General features: G+C 40.1%; 1 long non-coding RNA gene across 1 annotated transcript; it reads left to right on the top strand.

Moving 5' to 3' along the window:
- Positions 1 to 204: 204 nt before the first annotated feature.
- LOC112079661 (uncharacterized) lies at positions 205 to 1696 on the top strand. The gene is made up of 3 exons (XR_002896012.2): positions 205 to 413; positions 1135 to 1284; positions 1592 to 1696. It is a non-coding gene; the product is annotated as an uncharacterized lncRNA (long non-coding RNA).
- Positions 1697 to 7246: the final 5550 nt, after the last annotated feature.

Here is a 7246-nt window from a genome sequence, read left to right on the forward strand (position 1 = left end):
TTTATTTTGATAAAATACCAGAAATCATCCAAAACAAGTTTTCCCATGCCTTCAGCTAGGTTGGCTCTGGTTCAGGGCATCTTGACCGATGACAGATAACCGATTATAGTGGAATTTGGAATTTGGAATTTGGAATTTTGGAACTTCAGAACTCATTGCATAGTAGAACCTCAAACAGTACTTTTCCAGTCTCCCTCTGCTTACTGTGGAGCAGCCAGCTTTTTGTTCCACCCTGGCACTAAGACACCTGCTCCAAAGAATTAACTAATCATGGTCCTAGGTCTGGACCTTGGTTATTTGAATCATCTATGGAGCAGTTGGTTTAATAGTCTAACATTGTCTGTCCTGCTTTGCCTTCCTCTTACAGGAAACAGTCCCGCAGATACAGCGTCTCAACTTGGATCACTAAATATGTGAGTACACGCATACTCAAAATAACATGTTCGCTTGTATACCAGTGCCATTCAATACTGTACATGACTATTTTCAGCAGTTTGCTAACTCTTCATTAACATGTGAGAAGCATACTCAGCATGTTTTACTTACCAGTGCCATTCAATAGCTTATCTTGATCATTTTTATTTGTATTTATTTAACCTTTAACCTTTACTAGACTAAGTCAGTTAAGAACAAATTCTTATTTTACAATGACGGCCTACCACGGCCAAACCCTGACGACGCTGGGCCAATTGTGCGCCGCCCTATGGGACTCCCAATCACGGCCGGATGTGATACAGCCTGGATTCAAACCAGGGACTGTAGTGACGCCTCTTGCACGGAGATGCAGTGCCTYAGACCGCTGCGCCACTCGGGAGCCACGAACTGGCATATTATTATGCAACAATGATTACTAACCCCCCCTCTGTGTCTCTCTCTCTCTCCCTCTCTGTCGCTCTCCTCTCTCCTCCCTTTGTCTCTCGCTATGTGTCTCTCTCTCTCTCCTTCTCTCCCTCTCGCTCTCTCCCTCTCTCTCCTTCTCTGTCGCTCTCCTCTCTCCTCCCTCTGTCTCTCGCTATGTGTCTCTCTCTCTCCTTCTCTGTCTCTCGCTCTGTGTCTCTCCCCCTCTCTCCTCTCTCTGTCTCTCCTCTCTGTGCCTCTCTCCCTCCTTCTCTCTCTCCGTGTGTTGTTCTCTAGGATTGGACTGAAGTACAGCATGTCTCTACCCATGGCTGCAGGGGCCTTGTTAGTGGGCATCCCCTACTCCATCTCTCTCGTAGCCCAGTGGATGTATGGCTGGCCTAACAAGCCGGGCTATAAAAAGTACATTGAGGCTCTGAAGCCAAGGTAATTTAACATTCCAGCACTACTATTATCTTCACTGTTATATTGTGTGTGTCCCCTGAATGACACCCTATTCCCTACATAGAGCACCAGAACCCTATGGGCCCTCGTCAAAAGTAGTGCACTATATAGGGAATAGGGTGCCATTTGGGACATACACATTGTTATGAGGTTCTGATTTGTATAGTCTCTTCCCACGCCATGAGTCTGGCAAGCAGGACTCATATTTGTTTATCGGTTCTGAGATGTACATGGGTGTGTGTGTGTGTGTGTGTGTGTGTGTGTGTGTGTGTGTGTGTCCTCTCCCCAGGCGGATATACTGTCTGACTAGAGCTGTGCTGGAGATGCTGAAATACTTCCAGTATGGAAAACTCTATTTCCAGTGGAAGTCCTGGTACAAGAATGTAGAAAACCACAACCACGTATTGACTGTAACTCTATAAACAGCACGTATTGACCTGTAACTCCATAAGCCACGTATTGACCTGTAACTGTATAAACCACGTATTGACCTGTAATGTTATAAACCACGTATTGACCTGTTAACTCTATTAAACATCGTAATTTGACCTGTAAACTCTTAAACCACTATTGACTGTAATCTATAAACCACGTATTGACCTGTAACTCTATAAACCACGTATTGACCTGTAACTCTATAAGCCACGTTATTTGACCTGTAACTCCATTAACCACGTTTGACCTGTAACTCTATAACCAGTATTGACTGTTAACTCTATAAACCAGTATTGGACCTGTAACTATAAGCCACGTATTGACTGTAACTTATAAACACGTATTGACCTGTACTCTAATAAACCACGTATTGACCTGTACTCCATAAGCCACGTATTGACTGTACTCTATAAACACGTATTGACCTGTAACTATAAAACACGTATTGACCTGTAATGTATAAACACGTATTGAACCTGTGAACTCTATAAACCACGTATTGAACCTGTAACTCCATAAGCCACGCTATTGACCTGTAACTCTATAAAACCATTTGTATTGACTGTAACTAATAACACGTATTGCCTGTAACTGTATAAAACGTTTGCCTGTACTCTATAAACCACGTATTGACCTTGTAACTATTAACCAGTTTGACCTGTACTCTATAAACACATATTGGACTGTAACTCTATACAACACGTATTGACGCTGTAAACTCTTATAAACCACGTATTGACCTGTAACTATAAACACGTATTGACCTGTAACTCTATAAACCACGTTTTGACTGTAACTCTATAACCACATATTGACCTTAACTCTATAAACCACATATTGACTCTGTAATCTATAAAACAACCACGTATTTGACCTGTACTCTATAAACAGTATTGACCTGTAACTCTATAACCACGTATTTGACCTGTCACTCTATAAACCACGTTTGACCCTGTAACTTTATAAACCACATATTGACGCTGTAACTATAAACCACGTATTGGACCTGTAACTCCTCTGATTGCCAGGTGATCTCTGTCTGCTTCTTTTGCGCTTCTTATAAAGAGCCTCGTCTCGTCCCTCGACCATGAACACACGGTTAGCAGCTGCTAGGTGGGCCCAGCAGAGTGGCCGATTAACACACAATGTTTCCTGAAAAGACAACATAGTGGATATATACTGTTATTCTGTTTATTACCCATTTTATTAAACCGAACAATTTAACGCGTTTATGAACGACTAACACAATGTTATTCTGCTGTGTGTGTGTGTGCATATCCCACCAATGTGTTATAAGTGTTACTACACATTCGTATCTATGCACTAATATGTTAGTATTTACGATCTATAACTATAAGCCTTTAATAAAACATATATAGGGAACTATTAACCAGAATGTTATCCTGCACAAAAGAAAACAAGCAACAGGAGCGTTACTATCACACGTGCATTTTTATGAACAGTCTTCAGGTAAAGCGAATACAAAGACTTCCACTAGTCACATTTTTCATCTTATTTATCCCAATTTGATACAATGCAAGACTAAGTGACAATTATAGATCAAGAAGAGTGAAGGATTATATATTAAGTCGAAGTGAGGGATTGATAACATTGAAGTACGAAGTGAGGTATTATATTAAGTCGAAGTGGAGGAGGTTATAAATTAAGTAGAAGTGAGGCTTTAATAATTAAGAAGAGGTGAGTGATTACTACTAAAGATATAAGTCGAAGTGAGGATTATAATATAAGGTCGAAAGTGAGGATTATTAGAATTAAGTCGAAGTGGGAGGGAAATTTATTTAAAATTAATGATAAGAAGTGAGGATTATAATCTAGAAGAAGTGAAGGATTTTATATCTAGAAGCAAGTGAGGATTTATTGATACTAGAAGAAGGTAGAGGGATTTTAATGAGGATTGGCTTGCACAGCAGTGAGGATTGGCGCCCTATGAATATAACAATGTGTTCATTACTGTAGACCTGAACTTAAAACCACTGTTGCTTCACTTTTTATTTATTTTATATTTATTTCACCTTTATTTAACAGGTAGACCAGTTGAGAAAAACAGTCTCATTTACAACTGGACCTGGCCAAGATAAAGCAAAGCAGTGCGGACACATACAACAAGCAGAGTTACAACATGTTGAATAACAACGTCAGTCGATACAACAATAGAAAAATCTGGTAGAACAATGTGTGCAAATGGAGTTATAGGAGGTAAAGGCAATAAATAGGCCAATAGTAGCGAAGTAATTACAATTTAGCAAATTTAAACACTTACTTTGTCAAAGGTTGAATTTATGGCCGCTGTCCCTCAGCAATGAGACAGTCCGCATATCTTCGAACCATACACAAAACATTTACCCTGAAGAGAAGATTAGGGTCAATGCAATGTGTTACGGCTCACGTCACTGAATAAACAGGGACTGCATCTTTCTGGTCTATTGTTCTGTCCCTATGCAAGAATAAATAAATATATATCTAATAGTTATATTATATTATATATATATCTATAGTATATACAGTGGGGAGACAGTAAATTTGATCACTGCGAGTTTTGCAAGATTTTTCCTACTTACAAAGCATGTAGAGGTCTGTATTTTTATCATAGGTACATCTCAACTGTGAGAAGACGGAATCTAAAACAAAATCGAAATCAACTTGTATGATTTTTAAGGTGTAATTAATTTGCATTTTAAATTGCATGACTAAGTATTTGATCACCCTACCAACAGTAAGAATTCCGGCTCTCGAAGACCTGTTAGTTTTTTCTTTAAGAAGCCCTCCTGTTCCTCACTCGTCTTACCTGTTTATACTGCACCTGTTTGAAACTCGTTACCTGTATAAAAGACACCTGTCCACAACGCTCGATCAAAAGCAGACTCTCCAACTCTCCACAATGGCCAAGACGAGAGAGCTGTTGTAAGGACATTCAGGGATAAAATTGTAGACCTGCACAAGGCTTGGGATGGGCTACGGGACAATAGGCCAAGCACGCTTGGTGAGAGGCAACAACTGTTGGCGCAATTATCTAGAAAATGGAAGAAGTTCAAGATTGACGGTCAATGCACCCTCGGTCTGCGGCTCATGCAAGATCTTCATGTGGGCATTTCATGATCATGAGGAATGGTGAGGGATCAGCCCATGAAACTACATCGGCAGGACCTGGTCAATTGACCTGCTGAAGAGAGCTGGGACCACAGTCTCAAGAAACCATTAGTATATAATCATACACTACGCCGTCATTGGATAAAAATCATGCAGCGGCACAGAGACGCAGTTTACAGTGTTGTGGTCGTGGATTTTTCATAGAACGAGCAAGGTCCCCCTGCCTCAAGCCAGCGCATGTCAGGCCCGTCTGAAAGTTTGCCAATGACCATCTGGATGATCCAGAGGAGGAATGGGCGAAGGTCATGTGGTCTGATGAGACAAAAATATAACTTTTTTTGGTCTAAAACTTCACTCGCTGTTGTTTGGAGGAAGAAAGACGGATGAGTACAAACCCCAAGAACCATCCAAACGTGAAGGCATCGAGGTGGAACATCATTCTTTGGGCTGCTTTTCTGCAAAGGGGACAGGACGACTGCAGACGTATTGAGGGGAGGTGGATGGGCCTGTATTCTGCGAGATCTTGGCCAACAACCTCCTTCCCTCAGTAAGAGCATTGAAGATGGGTTCGTGGCTGGGTCTTCCAGCTGACAACGACCCGAAACACACAGCCAGGCAACTAAGGAGTGGCTCCGTAAGAAGCATGTCTCAAGGTCCGGAGTGGTCTAGCGTTCTCCAGACTGATCCAATAGAAAATTTTGGAGGGAGCTGAAATTCCGATTGCCCAGCGACAGCCCGAAACCTGAAGGATTGGAGAAGGTCTGTATGGAGGTAGTGGGCCAATCCTGGCTGCAGTGTGTGCAAACCTGGTCCAGAACTAAGGAAACGTTATGATCTCTGTATTGCAAACAAGTTTTCTGTACCAATATTAAGTTCTGCTTTTCTGACTGTATAAATACTTATGTCAATGGCAATAAAATGCAAAGGAATTACTTAAAAATCATACATGGTGATTTTCTGGATTTTTGTTTTAAGATTCCGTTCTCACAGTTGAAGTGTAGCCTATGATAAATTACAGACCTCTAACATGCTGGTAAGTCGCAAACCTGCAAAATGGCAGTGTATCAATACTTGTTCCCCCACTGTATATTATATAAATAAAAATTAAAAAAAAAATTCAAAAATTAAACTAGTAAATAGGTACATTTTCTAAAGAAATTTGTGTTGCTTGCCTGCAGCTGTTTTTTTTTATGGTAGGGAGGAGTCTACTTTGGATAGGTGCATAGTCGGGGCAGATCACTGTTGCCGCTGAGCTCCTTAGCCATTGCATGGCCAGTAGACAGTATATTGGCCTCTCCCTGAACCAGGCTTCCTCCGTATATAAACACTACACAGGCACCGGTCACGGCCTGGCTGGCCCACCGTGGGAGGATAATACAAATCCAGTTGTTACTACGACGCCCAAACGTGATGGCCCTTTAGGAGGAGGCGGAGGAGGAGGAGGAGGAGAACAGAGCGCGTGCAGTGAGCTTTTCACATTCATTTATAATGAGGTACAGTAACATAATTGGTTTTGTAAATATTTTCAAAGAAATGCCACTAATAATCAGCTATACAAACAGTCAGGGTGATGATGACTCTTTTCCTTGCTCATACAAGACTAATAAGGCTAGTTACTAATATTATATTATTTTTTTAAAGTAATATACAGTACAGACAAAAGTTTTTGGACAGCACCTACTCATTCAAGGGTTTTTTTTCTTTATTTTTTACTTTTTCTTAATTGTAAGGATAATAGTGAAGACATCAAACTTGAATAACACATATGGAATCATGTAGAAAGAATGCCAAGTTTGTGTGCTAAGCTGTCATCAAGGTAAAAGGGTGGGCTACTTTTGAAGAAATTTCAAATAATACATATATTTAATTTGTTTAAAAAAAATGTGGTTACTACATGATTCCCATGTGTGGTTATGTGTTTCATAGGATTTGGATGTCTTCACTATTATTCTACAAATGTTTAGAATAGTTTTTAAAAAAAATAAGAACCTTGGAATGAGTAGGTGTGTCCAAACTTTTGTCTGAGACTGTTATATCATTTTATTTATTTTAATTTCCATTCTTATCAGTTTTGTGCTGTCAAAGCGCCCTACTTTCCACGGCTATTGGAAAAGACAGCAGCCAAGACCAGCAATGTTGGAAACTGGGAACTAAAACTTACCTTTTCATATGATTGGGGTTTCTAGGTGGGCTTTTCATAATGATTGGGGTTTTACATTACCTTTTCATATGATTGGGGTTTCTTACATTACCTTTCATAATGATTGGGTTTTCTAGCTTACCTTTTCATAGTGGTTTGGCGGTTTCTAACTTACCTTTTCATAGATGATTAGGGTTTTCTACATTAATTTTCATAGTGATTGGAGTTTTCTTACATTACCTTTTCATAATGCTTGTGGTT

The sequence above is a fragment of the Salvelinus sp. IW2-2015 genome, unplaced genomic scaffold (genome assembly GCF_002910315.2).
Source record: "Salvelinus sp. IW2-2015 unplaced genomic scaffold, ASM291031v2 Un_scaffold8902, whole genome shotgun sequence".
Taxonomy (NCBI): Eukaryota; Metazoa; Chordata; class Actinopteri; order Salmoniformes; family Salmonidae; genus Salvelinus; species Salvelinus sp. IW2-2015.